We start from the raw sequence: 16629 nt of genomic DNA, 5'->3' as shown, positions 1-16629 counted from the left end.
ATACCACTAGCGAGCCATTAGAGGCAGTGATTGTATGCAACTGAGATTCTGGAAAGACTCACTACAAACCTTTAGAATAAATGTGCAGAATATGGGCTTTTTATAATCCATTTTGTGCTCATCTTCTTGAAGGTGATCCAGAAATTGTATTTTCTCTACTCTTTTTTTTTACATGAAACCAAATCTGATCCATTTAATGATATTCATGAATTTTACAGCACATGTTTATCCTTCATGTTTAAAAATATGTAGACGGCACCATAAAGTTTTTCTGATAGTGGTTGGAATAGGTGGATTAAATATTTTTGGATAGTGAGTTGGATGGGACACTTGAAATTGTTAGGCAAAAGAAACTGATTTTTATGTTGTGTGAGGAGGGTTGGACAGAAGTATTTTGGGATTGATATGGGGGTGGGAGGATCATTGGTCAAGACAGACTTTGCAGCTTTGCAGACTTTGCAGCTTGCCCTGGCTGTTCTTATTTGGGCATTCAACTGCAGCAACTACTTCCCATCAGTTACCACTTTAGGGAAGCTGAGAAGGTTGAAAAAGAATCCAGGTTCATGGAGGTTGTGTTTATGAGGGCTTGGGCTCCTCAGTCCCCGTGGGAAGGGAAAGATGCAGTAAGAACATATTTTATTTATTTGTACTGAGTTGAACCCAAAAGAGGGGTAAAAACACTTTGGAAGACCTCCCCAAAGAGTTTGCAACCCAGTTTAACAACATGGTAAGTGAGTTTGTCTCACAATTGGAAAGAGGCCAAGAGGTTGATACCAATAGCACCCCAGCAGAGAACACTCCATGCAGGTCCCTTGTTGGGATGTTTTTGGTGGCGGGCAATGTTTTTCAGTGTTTACAGCACTATAAGATGAATGGGGCCTGTCATAGCTGTTGGATTCAGACTGTCTGCAGATACAGTTAGTCGTCAGTGTACAGGGTACATTCAGGGCATGTTTTCAAGGTTTCCTTCAGAACCATTAGAGCTAGAAACATATCTTTCAAGATTTTGAGGGCATCACAGAACTTCAGGACTGAGGACCCTAGGCATGTGCCCACAGTTGGTCTATCTTAATCTGGACCTGAGACAGACCTTTCCCCTCATTCCTCCAAGGATGCCCTTTCAACAACTATCCATGTCTTTTGTCACCTCAAGATCAGATTTAGGTACTGCACAGTGTGTGGAGGCTGCACACTAACAACTGTGCTAAAAACTGAAGCTAGTGCAGAATAATAAGCAGTTTCACTTTATTCCAGTACTCTGGAATCTGCGCTGGATTCCATAGCCTTCCAGATGAAATTCAAGGTGGAGGTGTAAACCAGGGCCCTAACTATTTAGGGCTTTATAGGTTATCTCAGAGATCACCTCCCTTCCTAGATACACGGTCACAGCTGAAATCAGTGGAGGCACTAAAGTGGAGTCTCCTTATTTTAACTTGGAATGGCTACTAGCACCTTTCTGAGAAGTGCAAGATTTTGGAAATTAATTTCCCCTTCATCCCTTTTTGGTCCACCATAGCTGAAATTTCTTAGCTTTTCAAGCAGACTTCAAAGAAGGGAGTGGGTTAAAGATTAATGGAGGGGATTATTATGGGGGGAGGTATTTTTACTATATTTGTTGGTGGATATATTTATGTTTCGAGGTGAGATGAGCAGGCCTTTGTATTACAGTATATTGCATTTCATGATATTTTAAATTGTATATTTTAATTTATGTAATGGGTACACAGAGCATAGTGTGGGCATCTATCAAAGATCTTATAAATCTAAGTAAAATAAATATTGCAATAGTTGCATGATTCACTGTGATATTGAAATTGTGTATATGTTACCACTGGTCAAATATTATAAATCTAACACATTCCTCATAAAATTTTGTTTGTATTTGATGAATACATTATATGTAAAATGATTTATTGTAGCATATAAGTATCTCCTAAGCTTATGCAATTTGTTGATTTATTTGGTGAATAAATTCAAAATTATTTTTGAATAAGCAAATATCAGTAAATTTGTTCAATGAATAATTATCCAGTTTTTGATCAGTGTTGTTGTTTTTAAAAAATCTGTAACATTCATTACAAAAGAGAAATTACTAATAACAATAATTCCCCCACTCCCACCAATGCAAAATTTTTCTCATGGATACTTTGAAGATTGGAAAATAGCTAACTAATTGTGGCTAGGAACAAATCTATCCAACCACAAGTAACAACTGAAATATCTTTCACAAAAAATTTCTTTAAATACGCATGTATGTCAAGCAACAATAGATCATTTAATAATGTTTAACATTGCTTGGTTATTAATTTAGTTTTTACTTCATAATATTGCCTAAAGCATTGTGAAATTTTAAAGACCCTTAACTTAGTTCAACTCAAGATGGTAAGGTTAAAATTTATATTGCAACAAAGAGAAAATAACCAAGACTGAGTCTTAGTTTCTAGAGGTCTGAAGCTCTGTGAAACAATGAGAGAAAAGTTCAAAGACAAAGGAGAATTCTAAGCAAGAGTAAAAAAGAGGGTATACAAGTCAAAAGAAGAGTGAGACAGAGACCAAATAATTTAGGGCGAATGTAGGCAGAAGGGAAAAGCAGAATATGAACATGAACTTGAAAAAAACCAGTAAAAGAGAAGACTCACCTGGTGGCTGTTAGAGTACCTGTAAATTGGAGGAGGTGGCTGCATCAGATGAGAAATTATCTGTAAGATTTTGGTGTGAGTAAAATATACACATTGCTTTCTATATCATCAGGCTTACCAACCAACAGTCATTATTTTGGATTGTTAGAGAGGTATAATATAATGTAGTAAAATAACAAAGGCACAGCTATCATAAGAGCATGATATTTAGGAATACTAATAAGAGACTTCTTGCTATTTCCTGGCCTCAGTCACATGACATGGATCAGTGTTACAAATGGGTATAATATGGTCACATGGCAGGTATCAGTAGAACTAAATTCCTGTAATTGATTCTATCATAATACCATTACCAAGCCTCCAATACAACAAAAGACAGAAAGAGAAGGCAACAGTTTAGTCTCTGGAAGGCCCAAAACTTCTTGGATACCAACTGTAAGATAAGGAAAGATGAATTTCCAAGTGAAACAACCTTAGCTCATCTCCTGTTAACAGCTGATGTAAAGAGACACATGGGAAGCCATTTGCAGTGCACACGTCTCATTGGACCAACAAAACACAAGATCTGTGCTGTATATGTTTGAGCACCAGCTGCTACTAACTAGATATTTACATATATACACATATAGAGCTCTCCCATAATATCTCCTACGATAAGGGTAGCCATAGTCAGGGAAAAAGATTACTTGGCTTTCAACTTGTCAAGTTCCAACTGCAGGATGGATCCTTCATAACTAGTCATCAGGTTAGTGGTTCCCCTGTTTAGTTAAGCTCACTATAACATTTTTGTGTTTGAAAACACAACACAGAGAGGAGGAAACACAACTGAAGCCTTCCCTTCCCTGAGCTCTCCTTCACATATACATAATAAAATATACAGTAAAGAAGGTGTCTCCTTTGCACTTTATCGCTTTAAAGTGTCAGTTCTTTATTTTAAAATATAGGTGACATTTTCAGTTGGGCAACACTTGTTATGCACCAGGGCCCACGTATCTGCAACATGAATCCAGCTGTGTTGTGCTTCATAGTGGAGATTTAAGCAGAAGTGAGGTGGCCAGAAAACATTAATCATAGGTAAGTTTTTGTTATGGATATTTTTAGTAAAAGTCATTGACAGGTCACGGGAAATAAACAAAAATTCATGGCAGCTTGTGACCTGTCCCTGACTTTCACTAAAAATATTCCTGACAAAAAGGGTAGGTGGGTTCAGCACTCACTGCTGTTGGGGCTCCCAGGTCTCCCACTGATGTGGGGCTGGCAGAACTGCAGCTGCCCAGCTGCTGCTGCAGCCAGTGGCTGGGGGACCCTGCAGCTACCAGCTGCCCGGGGCGAGGGGACCCCGCTGCAGCCCAGCCCCAGGGGTAGGGGGACCCTGGAGCTCCCACACACTGCATTGGTTGGGGACCTGGGAGCCCCAGCAGCAGTGGATGCTGAACCTACTACTCCTGTTGTCAGGGATATTTTTAGTGAAAGTCAGGGACGGGTCACGGGCTGTCGTGAATTTTTGTTTATTTCCCGTGACTTGTCCCTGACTTTTACTGATCATAGCCGTGACAAAACCTTAGCCTTAACTATAGATACTGCTGTTTGAGGCTTTGTGGTATTCCATAATGTGCAAAGTTGTTTTAACACAGAGGTTCTCCAAATTTTTTAGCTCCAACCACATCCTAATGCAGAGACAGTCTCCATTCCCATTCACAATTGCACAGAGTTCCTGCCCTCCCATTTGCAAACATATAATATACCTGTAATAACTATACTGCTGCTTATGGGTAAAGGAAAGTATTTGTATCTTTTTATTGGAATTACACTGGTGGAGACAAGGAACCAACACTATGACTATTAGCTTTCTGTGGACCACCCAACAAGCACTCCATAGATCAGTTTGAGAACCTCTTCCCTACCATTTCTTCAGATTCACGTTCAATAAGAAGGTTCAAAATCTCTACTAAAGTTTTAATTATTTTTGATGTAAAGAAAAGTGGGTGCTGAAGACTTGTAAATAAAATGTAATCTTATGGCTGTGAACTACAAGTAGTTATCAGTGGGGAATGGAGACGGCAGATAACCACCCCAAAGAAGTGTGTGAAACTTCATAAAACATTTAAGGTAAACAATATCACATGAGATCGTACATTTTTCAGGAAAGCAGCACACACCTTGGGTACACACCAGGGGCTTCAACACAGAAGACGTGTATAAATTGTACACCTTTGGCAATTTGGATTTAATGACACAATTTTTGCACCTCTTGTAAACCATTTACAACATAGTATGTCACAAATGAGTTTCCTGAAGAAGGCTGCCTGTTGGAAAAAGACCAACAGAGCCTTGCCTGATCTCAGTAAGAAGTTAATGCGAATTTGAGGAATAACGTAATTGCAGTTTAAGATATGTAGTTGTTTGTGGTGAGCAGAGGAAATAATTTGTGTTATTGCTACAGTTTTTAAGGACTTTTATGTTCTCTTTATTTTATCGTTGTTGGAATAGCATATACTGGTACTGTGAAGTGTGATATTCGCACACCGATCAAAAATTTGTAGAGGATGTTGCTGAAAAAAAATTCGTTCACTATCAAAAGGATACTGGTTCTTCACAATGCATAGGATGTTAAATGGATAATCAATATAGAAATCATGCTTAACATTCAGAGATATTAAATACCAGAAAAACATAGGGTCAGATTTAAAAAACAATCTCTTTTTAGATGGCTACTGGGATTAATAATGGTTCATGGGAAGACGTCTTCCACCATTAGGTTACTGGCTTGAAACCACTTCTGGTGAAAGTCTCATGGACAAAAGTCCTTCTCTTTGGTGACATAAGTGAAATTAATTTTTGGCAATGGTACTGGTACATTTGATATTGACAAATTTAATACCACAATTGGCACCATTGTTGGCAACCTTTTGAGACAAGGAACTGAATGGGATTTTTAAAGAAATCTAGTAGCTGAAAGTCCATGCTAGTTTACAGGTCTAATCTGTATAATCACGTGTCTGTGTGTTTAAAAAAAGCCAACAATGCTAAGAACTTCAAAACTGGACAGCAGCTGATTGTGAATCCCAGTGATGACTGAACCTGGTGATATTGTGAAAAAAAAAGAGCTCTCAATCATGTGTGTCATTGTTTCCATCACTTCACACTAACTCAATAGACAGTCTACACTTCACAGTGATGTCTGGGATTATTCTGTGTGATAGTTCTGTTTTGTGACTAGGGGGGTTGTTCTGGGAGACTTTTTGCAAGTGGCAAATGTAGGGTGCATGCTGTGGTGAGGGGCTGTGTGTGTTTGGGCTAGTTGTGAGTGCTGGTTATATTGTGTGTGAATTGTATTGTGATGGGAGATTTGTGTAGGTGGCAGTTGGGCGCACGGATGTGGTAACGGGTGTTACGGGGCTTATTCCTTCACCCACTTACTTCCCTGGTCCTTCTCGCATGAACAGAGAGCAACAATACCCGAAGTCCAAAGGTGCAAACAATTCAATGTTTATTGGGGTGAACTTCCAGCAAGCATGATTCCCGTTTCCTTCCTTAGTATCCTCCTTCCCAGCTCTGACACCACAGAGCCTTACACCTGTGTCCCTGATCCCATTCCTACCCTTAGCCAAACATGATTCCAACTTCCTTACTCCCATTCCCTGTTCCCATTTCCCCCTTTAGCAAAACATGATTCCAATTTTCTTACCCCCATTCCCTGTTCCCATCTCCCCCACCCACCCACTTCCTCATTGACTACAGATTATATAGTAAAACTTGAGCTCTGCTTAGCTATACCTTAACCAATCATTTTCCTGAAATTTAACTAACCAATCCTAACTTATTGTAACATGATTATGTAACCAATTATATCCCACCACCTTAATTAGTTTACACCCAGCAAAATTAATTATACAGCAGACAGGAACAATCACAGAACCAGACAGAGATTATACAGACAAACAATAGCAAAGTGGGAACTATAATGACAAGACAATACAGAAGTGAGGATTTCACATCCCAGCTATTGATAAGTGAGTTCTTGCCAGACAGGATGCTATCAAACTAAGTTTCCTTTTACATTTTCTAGGCACTTCCCTTTCTCTGGAGGTGACAGGAATACAATCCTGTCCTGATAGTGCCTAACAGCCCAATAGCACCTTATTTCAATGTGACTAGTTTGGAATGTGAGGATGTGACTGTTCGCTTCCTAGTTTATGGCTGCCTCTGCTGCTTAGCCAAAGGCCTTAGCCTAAGAACAGGGCCTCAGACTGTCACAGTAAGAGAAGGCCCTTACACCAGCAGACAGTGATCTTGATTCTTCTTTTATACCTCTAGAACTAGCCACGTGATAAGAATACACCTAAATTCTTAAAGTACAGGCCTTTGCAGACAGGCCTGAATATCTTTATCCTAACAACGGGGCCAAGTAATCCATCATCTGTGCAGTCTCCTTCATACAACTAATGAAATTGTAGCATGCAAATTAACTGTAGAGTAAGGGTAGTGGATGGCTGAGTTACCTCTGATATCACAATGATTTAGGACTCTTGGTGTGGCATAGAAACATGCCTTACTATAGTTGTACACTGCATGCATGTAATTAACAAAGTCAAAATGTCTGAGAACTTAAAAATTGGACAGTAACATATCAAACAAATATCAACTGATGATTGAACCTGGTGATATTCTGAGCAAAAAGAGTTCTCAGTCATGCTTGTAGCTGTTTCCATCACTTCCCACTGATTCAACAGAGATTCTATGCTTCAGCATGACACAGACAGGTGACAATCCTGAAATCTTATTATATAGCTAAGTATGTACTTCTATGTCATAGAATCTCAGGGTTGGAAGGGACCTCAGGAGGTCACCTAGTCCAACCCCCTGCTCAAAGCAGGACCAATCCCCAATTTTTGCCCCAGATGGCCCCCTCAAGGAGTGAGCTCACAACCCTGGGTTTAGTGCTCAAACCACTGAGCTATCCCTCCCCTAAAACACTGTAGTTGAAATGTTTTATTGTTAACTGTGACAGAGTACTGGGAATTAGCCACTAAACCAACACTCTGTGCACTTTAATCAGTTAGCTCCCCCTCCCCCTTCCTGATGAAGGAGAGGAGTTCCTAATTACCAGATCAGATTAGGGCTGGGAATATAATGAGCTGATTACCCATTAACAAGGAAACTGAATTAAAGAGCACAGGAGAAGGTTGGGGGGAAGAGTGGGATGGGAGAAGTCTAGTGGGGCCTCACAAAAGGGAGTTCTCTGGGAGGAGACACCTTTCTGCCCCTCCTGCCCCTTTTTGTGGAAGGGGTAATAAAGCTGAATGGCATTGTAAATACTGAGACTGCACTAGTTTGTAAAAGGTGGTTGAGTGAAACACTGTAAATAAACTATAAAATGGTATCTACAAAAGGGAGAATCTCTGAGTTATTTATGTGAAGCAAAGAGGCTGGGAGCAGGGGGATCCCAACACATAAATGACTTGAAATATCAATAAATAAAACCTTTAACAAATAAAAAGTTCACTTCCAAATGCAATCCCTCAAATGACTCCCAGTTCTTCATCTCTCAATAAGAACCTTGCACCAGTAAGCCTTGGCTCGTTTTAATTTTGATCACCCCTCTCAAGGTGGCAGATAGTTTTAGGATGTGAGAGGAAATAGAAGAATCTGCATGGCTGTACAACAATGTTTAACTTCAACTGGAGGTGAGAGGGGTCATCACCTCATATGAGTAAGAACTCTGTGCAATGCCATGTGAGGAAGCCCTGAAGGAACTCTAAATGTGAAGATTTGCAGTATGACCTGACAGTAGAAGGGTTTATTTTCAAAGTGGTGTATTGGAATGTAACCATGTTCCTCTTCATTGATGTTTTCATATATTAAGTGGAGAAGCCACTGAGGTACGAAGAATTCTGAAGAACAGAAGAAAAATGTATTTAAGTAGATGTCAGATGTCAAATAAAAGACCATGGATACAAATTTAAGCTGTAAAAGGTCCAGAAAGTTAATAATAATAAATAAGGTGCATTTATTTATACAAGGTCCAATCCTGAAAAGGGGAGCAAAGACCAAGTAAGAGGGCTTGTTCACATGGAATTGTGGATTCAAGGCAGGAGCGCTGAAGGAAAGACAGTCCTATTAATGTCAATGAGAGTCTTTCTATTTACTATTGTGGATAATGGATCATATATGTAGGGCCAGGCAACTGACATAACTGGTTGGTTGCTAGCCACTGTGGATAGGGGTAGAAGAAGAAGAAGATGCAACCTATTGCACTCCAGTGCAGAAGTGTTTTAAACATACAGAATCACTGGTCACACCCATTTTTGTGGGTGTCTTGATGGACTTCCCATCATTCAAAATCCCCCTGAGGAGAACTGCTGTGGATGTCATATCACAATATACTGGACTTGTGGACTTTCCCTGCATGAGCTTTCTGCTCCTTTACACAAACTATTCAGCAGAAATGCTGTTCTAGGCCTTGGGATTTGTAGTTATTAGAAGAACTATCACAGGCATCAATGTAAGTGACTAAACCTACAGCTAAATAGTTTAAACAGAAGGCTAGAAATTTTGCAAAAATATCAGATGTACAAATATTAACTCAAAGGAGAGTAACTAACTGCCAATAAATGTACCTAAGTTCTTGTTACAATTTATCCTAAAATCTTCCATGTTACTTTGTCAACATTAAAAAGGGAGCTATTTTGTATTAAGAATGGATTTTGAAGCCACACTGTCACACATTAATGTCTGAGTGCTCAGACACATTTTTCCTCAATACATCTGTAAACCCAGTAATAGGTTAAAATAATTTATATAATATGAAAGCTAAGGCATTTTGCAGAGCTAATAAGAATTCTAGAGCTTCACAGCAAACTTCTCTTATCTTATGTTGTTTTCAAGATATCTATATAAATTTAACACTTTGGTGATATTTGCTGAGGAAATTGTAATTTTCCTTCTGAAATAAAACATGTTCTAATTTGAACAAAAGGTAGTATCTAAATTTTATATAGGAGAATAATTAAGAATCCCAGCAGAAAGAAGCTAAGTATTATTAAGTATATATATGTGTGTGTGTGTTTAGTTGAAGCTGGCAGTGCTGCCTATAGATAAGATTGCCTAACACTTCCTATTATAAGTCCCTGTTTTCAGTTGCTTATAACTTTGCCAAATTTGAACCATATTGGCTGAAATTTTCCATGACAGGTATCTGTCTCTGGCTGAATTTTGTTTGAATATTTTAGCAAAAATGTTTCAGCCATTTCCAGAAAGAGATTAGGAAAGTGCTCTCTGAAGACTTGATCCAAATCCCATTTCAATAAGTAGAAATCTCCTGAGTGCCAAGTTAAAATGTCACTGTGGTGCAAAGTTCTGCCTTCCCACATTCACATGCAATTTCAATATGAGTTGAGTATAGACATGAAAGAGCAGAATTAGTTCTTAGCTAACAATTTGTGCCATATGAAGTCCACAGGAGCTCTGACACCCACCTGAGCTCTACAGCCAGAGAGGCTACTGAATCATAAGGGGGATCCCTTTTCTGCCACCTCCAAACATGGCTATGTACAGTTGATTAATTAGGAATTACTCTACCTAATTCCCTCCTTTCCCAGGAGCAGATTTTATTATACCATTCTAGCAGATTGTCAGATGTGGCACTCAGGTTCTGGAGAATGATATCGGGGTTTTACTTGTTGGTTCCCTGGTATCCCACCAGGAGGCAGTTTCCTTTAATAATCAGCCAGCAAAAAGACTTAAAAGTGTTGCATGGCCAAAAGACATCTCCTTGACTGACAGCTCCAAAACAGAGCTTAGCTAGAGAGACACAACAGGCTGAAGTTATCAGCAAGGGAGGAGGAGGAGGCCCTGTGTGAATCCAAATCCTCCAACCAAGTTACATTTTTGTATAGTGCCAATACACAGTTAGGAATCCGCCTTGATTGTTTCCTGGCCGTATCTGTTGCAGCCATGTAAAAAAGTTACTGGAGCCCTAGGGTTGTAACTCCTGATTCCTATATAACTCCAGCCAGAGGGTGAGAAAAGGTTAGGGATATGAACGGGTCTGCTTTGAGCTGAAGGGAATCTCACTGTCATCCCAAATGGACCTCTGCCTCAGGCAGCAAGAAATGGTCCCCCCTCCACTATTCTGTTCAGGTATGCAGCCAACTCCTTCAGGGAGACAAAAGACTACCGAACTCGTATCCATTATTAGGCTCTGAGACCAAAATATTTAGACTTGGGTATCTAAAGTTAGGCACCCAAATCCATATTTAGTCAATTAAATAGAGGGTTTGATTTTTATAGTATCTCTTAATCAGCAATGTTCTGGAAGAAAAAGTAATCAAAATGAGTAAAGGATGTTAGATTATATTAAAAAAGCAATGGAAAATACTACTGAAAATGTTATGTTACCATTATGCAAACTGCTCATACACACTCACCTTGGCCCTCATTCTCCACTGCTTTGTTCAGGCATTTACATCTCTGCAAAGTTGATGTAAAATGCTAACACATGAGAATGCTAGGGTTTTGCACCCACTCAGAACACACTTTGCGGAGCTGTAAATGATGACACAGAATGCAATGGATGAAGAAAAGGTTCAGAGAAAGGCAGTGCATGTGATTTTATTTTGCTTTGTGATGTTGAAATTTGAAAACTCCACAATCAGGGTTGGCTCTACCAATTTTGCCGCCCCAAGCAGTCACCGCCAAATTGCCACCGCCGCAACAGCGGCGGAGCTGCTGCAGAATTGCCACCACAGGACACGGACTGCTGCCCCATTCTCATTGCTGACCCTTGGAAAGCTGGGGCCTGGAGCCGGCCCTGTCCACAACAGAGAAAAGAAGAAGTCCACGACATAGGCATTATCTTCAAAAACTGACGAGAGCAAACTGTAGCACAGAGTGAGAGGAAGTAAGAAAAACCCTCAAGAACTGTGACATTTTTAAAGAAGAATATCCCACCAGAAGGAAAAAGGTGTGGGGGGAAAAACAAATTCAGGATATTCCAAACCAAACTAATATTGGGAGTAGAAAGAGGATGAGACTGTAACACCAGTTTTGAACACCTACAAATTTTGGGAAAATGTGGTTCCAGTCTTTGCTATTGGCTTCTATTGCTACAGTACCTGAAACAAAAATCCCAGATCTTGGGAAATACCCTTTAACTTGGGAAAGGTCAAATCTATATCCAAATTATGTAGCCTGAACTAACCAGATGGTAAAATATTTTTAGCCCAACACTAATCTATGTATATTTCAAAATTTTCCTAATGTATCTGGATTTTGGGGCTTAGGGTGAAAGTATCAGAATTAGAAATTTCAGATCTATATGAACCTAAGAATAGGGAGAAATAGCAGGGATTGATTCAAATCTTATAGAAGTGGAAAGATTCTTATTGACTTCTGTGGGCTTTGGATCAACCCCTAAGTGTGTTAGAAAATAAATGTATGCAATGCATAGTACATAGCATGTCAAAAAGAGCATTAGTTTCCAAGTCACTGATAACTCAGAAGAAAATTATCTTGTGGCCTTCAATGTGCAGGAGATCAGACTAGATTATTATGATGGTCTTTTGTGACCTTAAAGTCTATGAGTCTTGAATGCTTATGGATCAGTGTCCTAACAGGTAAAGCACAATATGGGATACTAGTTGGTGTCTCCTACAGACCACCAAATCACACCAGGGAACAGGATGACTGCCTCTTTATGCACCTGTCTATAATGCGTAGAAAAAAAATCTGTGTTATTATTAGGAACTTCAATTTGTGTGACATATATTGGAGATATCATGCTGCCAGTACGAAACATTCTTGGAATTTCTACATGACAATTTCCTAACTCCAAAAGTATTGCACACAAAATGGGGGAATTCTTTTTTGGACCTTGTCTTAAACAATAAAGAGGAATTGATCTCAGAACTAAAAATTAATGGTAGTTTAGGTACAAGTGATCATGACTGGATTACATTTAAAATGTCCAAACAGAATAGAGCCCAGACAACTAATGTATATACTTGGTGCTTTAATAAAGCTAATTTCACAAAGCTGAAAACAATTATGAGCTAAATTCACTGAGAGGAAGAACTTAATCAGAAAAATGTGACTGATAATTGACAACCATTTAAGAACACCACTATGAAGGAAAAATGCAGTACTGGTTAAAAAACTGACTTCACTTAGAGGCAAAGTGAAGGCTGCTATAAAAATACAAAAATAATATATAACAAATGGAAAACAGGGGAAGTTGATAGTAATGAATATAAATCAGAAAATAGAAATTGTAGAAAATTGATAAGGGATGCAAAGGGACACAAGGAGAAACCTATAGCCGGCAGAGTTAAGGATAATAAAAAGGGTTTTAAAAAATATATTAGGAACAAAATGAATCATGACAATGATATTGCTCCATTACTAGATGGAAATGATAGAATTATCAATAATAATGCGGAAAAGACAGAAGTGTTCAATAAATATTTCTGTTCTGTATTTGGGGGAAAACATGATATAGTTTCATCATATAGTGATGATAACACTCTTTCAGTTCCACTAGTATCTCAGGAGGATGTTAAATAGTAGGTACTAAAGTTAGACATTTTTAAATCAGGTCCAGATCCAGATAACTTGCATCCAACAGTTTTAAAAGAACTGGTTGAGGAGCTCATTGGACTGCTAATGTTGATTTTCAGCAACTTCTGGAGCACTGGGGAAGTTCCAGAAGACTGGAAGAAAGCTAACGTTATGCCAATTTATTAAAAGGGTAAACAGGATAACCTAGGTAATTATAGGCCTATCAGCCTGACATCAATCCTGACCAAGATAATGGAGCAGGTGATATGGGACTCAATAAAGAGTTAAAAGAGGATAATGTAATTAATGCAAATCAACATTTTTTGGAAAATAGATCCTGTCAATTTAATATATTTTTTTTTATGAGATTACTAGTTTGGTGGATAAAGGTAATAGTGTTGACATAATATATTGAGACTACAGTAAGGTGTTTGACTAGGTTACCGCACAAAATTTTGATTAAAACACTAGAATGATATAAAATTAATGTGGAACTCATTAAATGGATTTAAAATGGATAAATGATAGGTCTCAAAATGTAACTGTAAATGAGAAATCACCATTGAGCAGGTGTGTTTCCAGTGAGGTTCCTTCAGGGATTGATTCTTGGCCCTACATTATTTAACATTTTTATCAATCACCTAAAAGAAAAAATAAAGTCATAATTGATCAAATTTGCAAATGACTTAAAAATTAGGGGAGTGGTAAGTAAGGCAGTGGTTCTCAAACTAGGGCCGCCGCTTGTTCAGGGAAAGCCCCTGGTGGGCCGGACCGGTTTGTTTACCTGCTGCATCCGCAGGTTCAGCCAATCGTGGCTCCCACTGGCCGTGGTTCGCTGCTCCAGGCCAATGCTTGCAGGCCCCATAGGCCTGGAGCGGCGAACAGCGGCCAGTGGAAGCCGTGATCGGCCGAACCTGTGGACGCGGCAGGTAAACAAACCGGCCTGGCCCTCCAGGGGCTTTCCCTGAACAAGCGGTGGCCCTAGTTTGAGAACCACTGAAGTAAGGAAGAGGACAGATTAACTGATACAAAGTTATCCGGGTTGCTTGGTAAGATGGGCATAAGCAAACAATATGCATTTTAATATGGCTAAATGTAAATGTATATGTTTAGGAAAAAAGATGTAGGCCATATTTACAGGATGGAAGCAGTGATTCTGAAAAAGATTTTGAGGTCATGGAGGATATCAGCTGAACACGAACTCCCAGTGTGACGCTGTGGCCAAAAGAGCCAATATGATCCTGGGATGCATAAAAAGAGGAATCTTGAGTAGGAGTAGAGAGGTTATTTTACCTCTATATTTGGCACTGGGGAGACCACTCTGGCAATGTTGTGTCTAGTTTTGGACTCCACAATTCAAGAAGGAATTGTTATATTGGTGAGGGTTCAGAGAAGACCCACAAGAATTGTTAAAGGATTAGAAAATATGCCTTATAGTGATAGACTCAAAGAGCGCAATCCATTTAGCTTAACAAAGAGAAGGTGAAGGAGTGACTTGACTACAGTCTGTAAATATCTAAAATAGTGAACAAATATTTAATAACAGGCTTTTCAGTCTTGCAGAGCAAGGTAAAACAGGTTCCACTGGCTGGAAGCTGAAGCTAGACAAATTCAGACTCAAAATAAGGCATATATTTTTAACAGTGAAAGTAATCAACCATTGGAACAATTTACCAAGGGTTGTGGTGGATTCTTCATCATTGACAATTTTTAAATCAAGATTGGATTTTTTCAAAAAATAATTATTTGGGGGAAGTTCTATGGTCTGTGTTATGTACAGGAGGTCAGACTAGATGTTCACAATGGTCTCTTGTGGCCTTGGAATATATGAATCTATAAAAATGTCACTTTTATTTTTCAACTTGAAACAGGCTTGGGTTAGCCTTGTGTGACTTACAGCAAGAACTAGGAAATGCCTCATAGAGTACTGAAGACTGCTTTTATCTCACAAGATTTTTCTTCCTTTCTGACAGTAACAGTGAAAATGAAAAAGTAGTTATCTACTCTGTATTTTCTCTGCCTCTTGCTTGAGTTATCGAGTCACTCTGTATTTGTCTCAGTTTTAATCTATAGAAACATAGATAAACATAGAGCAGCACAGCAACTAATGACAAAACACAGACAAGTACTTTTTTCCAAATATAAATTATATATTTGCATTGTATAAAACCTTATTTCCACATTGTGAAAATATTATTTATTTTTGGTGTGAAGTCCCATATGCCATTGCATTGTCACTCTTGTCTCATTCAAACTAGGAATTTCAAAATTAATGTGACTTCTGGTTTTACAATGGCATAAGCCTTCTTGCTATGATCCTCCTTCCAGATTTACAATAAGGTTTCAAAAGGTAATTTAGCTCAGAGAATTCAACATGTACAATAACTCCCTTTCTTATGGACCTGTTTATGATGAGTTGCTTCTGATTAATGCCAGATTATGCCATCATGACTTCTTGCAATTTTGCCATGGATCATTAGACTGCCTTCCAATCTTGGATCTGTTTCACCCCGAGGATGGTGTGAGTTGCTGTAATTGAACAGCCTGACTCACAAGACCTTTCACTACACACCTTTCAACCTCTGCAACAAATGAGACGAGGCCCTTCAGACAAGAGTCTTTTTCACTGCACAACCTTCACAGATTCATCCCCATAGCAGGTCCATCCTGAGTACTGAATAAGGCAGGGGTCCTGTAGGAAAAAGTAATATGTGATCATGCAATTAACTGTATTATAATGCATAGGCAGCAAATTTATGTTGCCCAGGCAACCTTAATTCTAGCATTTCCTAACTTTTGAGTGCTTGACTTTGCAATAATGTTCTTTTAACATTTTTTGGGTATAATTTCATAGGTTAAAAAAGCAAATTGAAAAAGCAAAAATTACATCATGTGGAATCCATCATAATCACACCTACATGGTTCATCAGCAGGGTTGGAACCTTTAGATCAGTGGTGGTCAGCCCGCGGGCCGCACGTGGCCCATCAGGGTAATCCACTGGGAGGCCACCAGACAGTTTGTTTACATTTGCATGGCCGCCCACAGCCCAGTGGCCGTGGTTTGCCATTTCCAGCCAATGGGAGCTGCGGGACATAACAGCCAGCATGTCCCTGCAGCCTGTGCTGTGTCCCGCAGCTCCTATTCGCTGGGAACGGCGAACAGCAGCCATTGGGAGCATTTGCATGGCAGATCGCCATGCAAATGTAAACAAACTGTCTGGCGGCCTGCCAGTGGATTACTCTGATGAGCCGCAGGTTGCCCACCACTGCTTTAGATTCATGGCACACACCTCTGCCATTTGGCTAATGGAGTAACTGATAGAGAATGACAAGCTACTATTGCTATGTAGACCAGCTCTAGAGGGGCATGGGACACTTTGGCACAGGTTTCAAAGGTATTTATGGATGGCAGGGGAATGATGAGATTCAGGAA

The sequence above is a fragment of the Eretmochelys imbricata genome, chromosome 5 (genome assembly GCF_965152235.1).
Source record: "Eretmochelys imbricata isolate rEreImb1 chromosome 5, rEreImb1.hap1, whole genome shotgun sequence".
NCBI lineage: Eukaryota > Metazoa > Chordata > Testudines > Cheloniidae > Eretmochelys > Eretmochelys imbricata.
Note: the sequence above shows the minus strand (reverse complement) of the source record.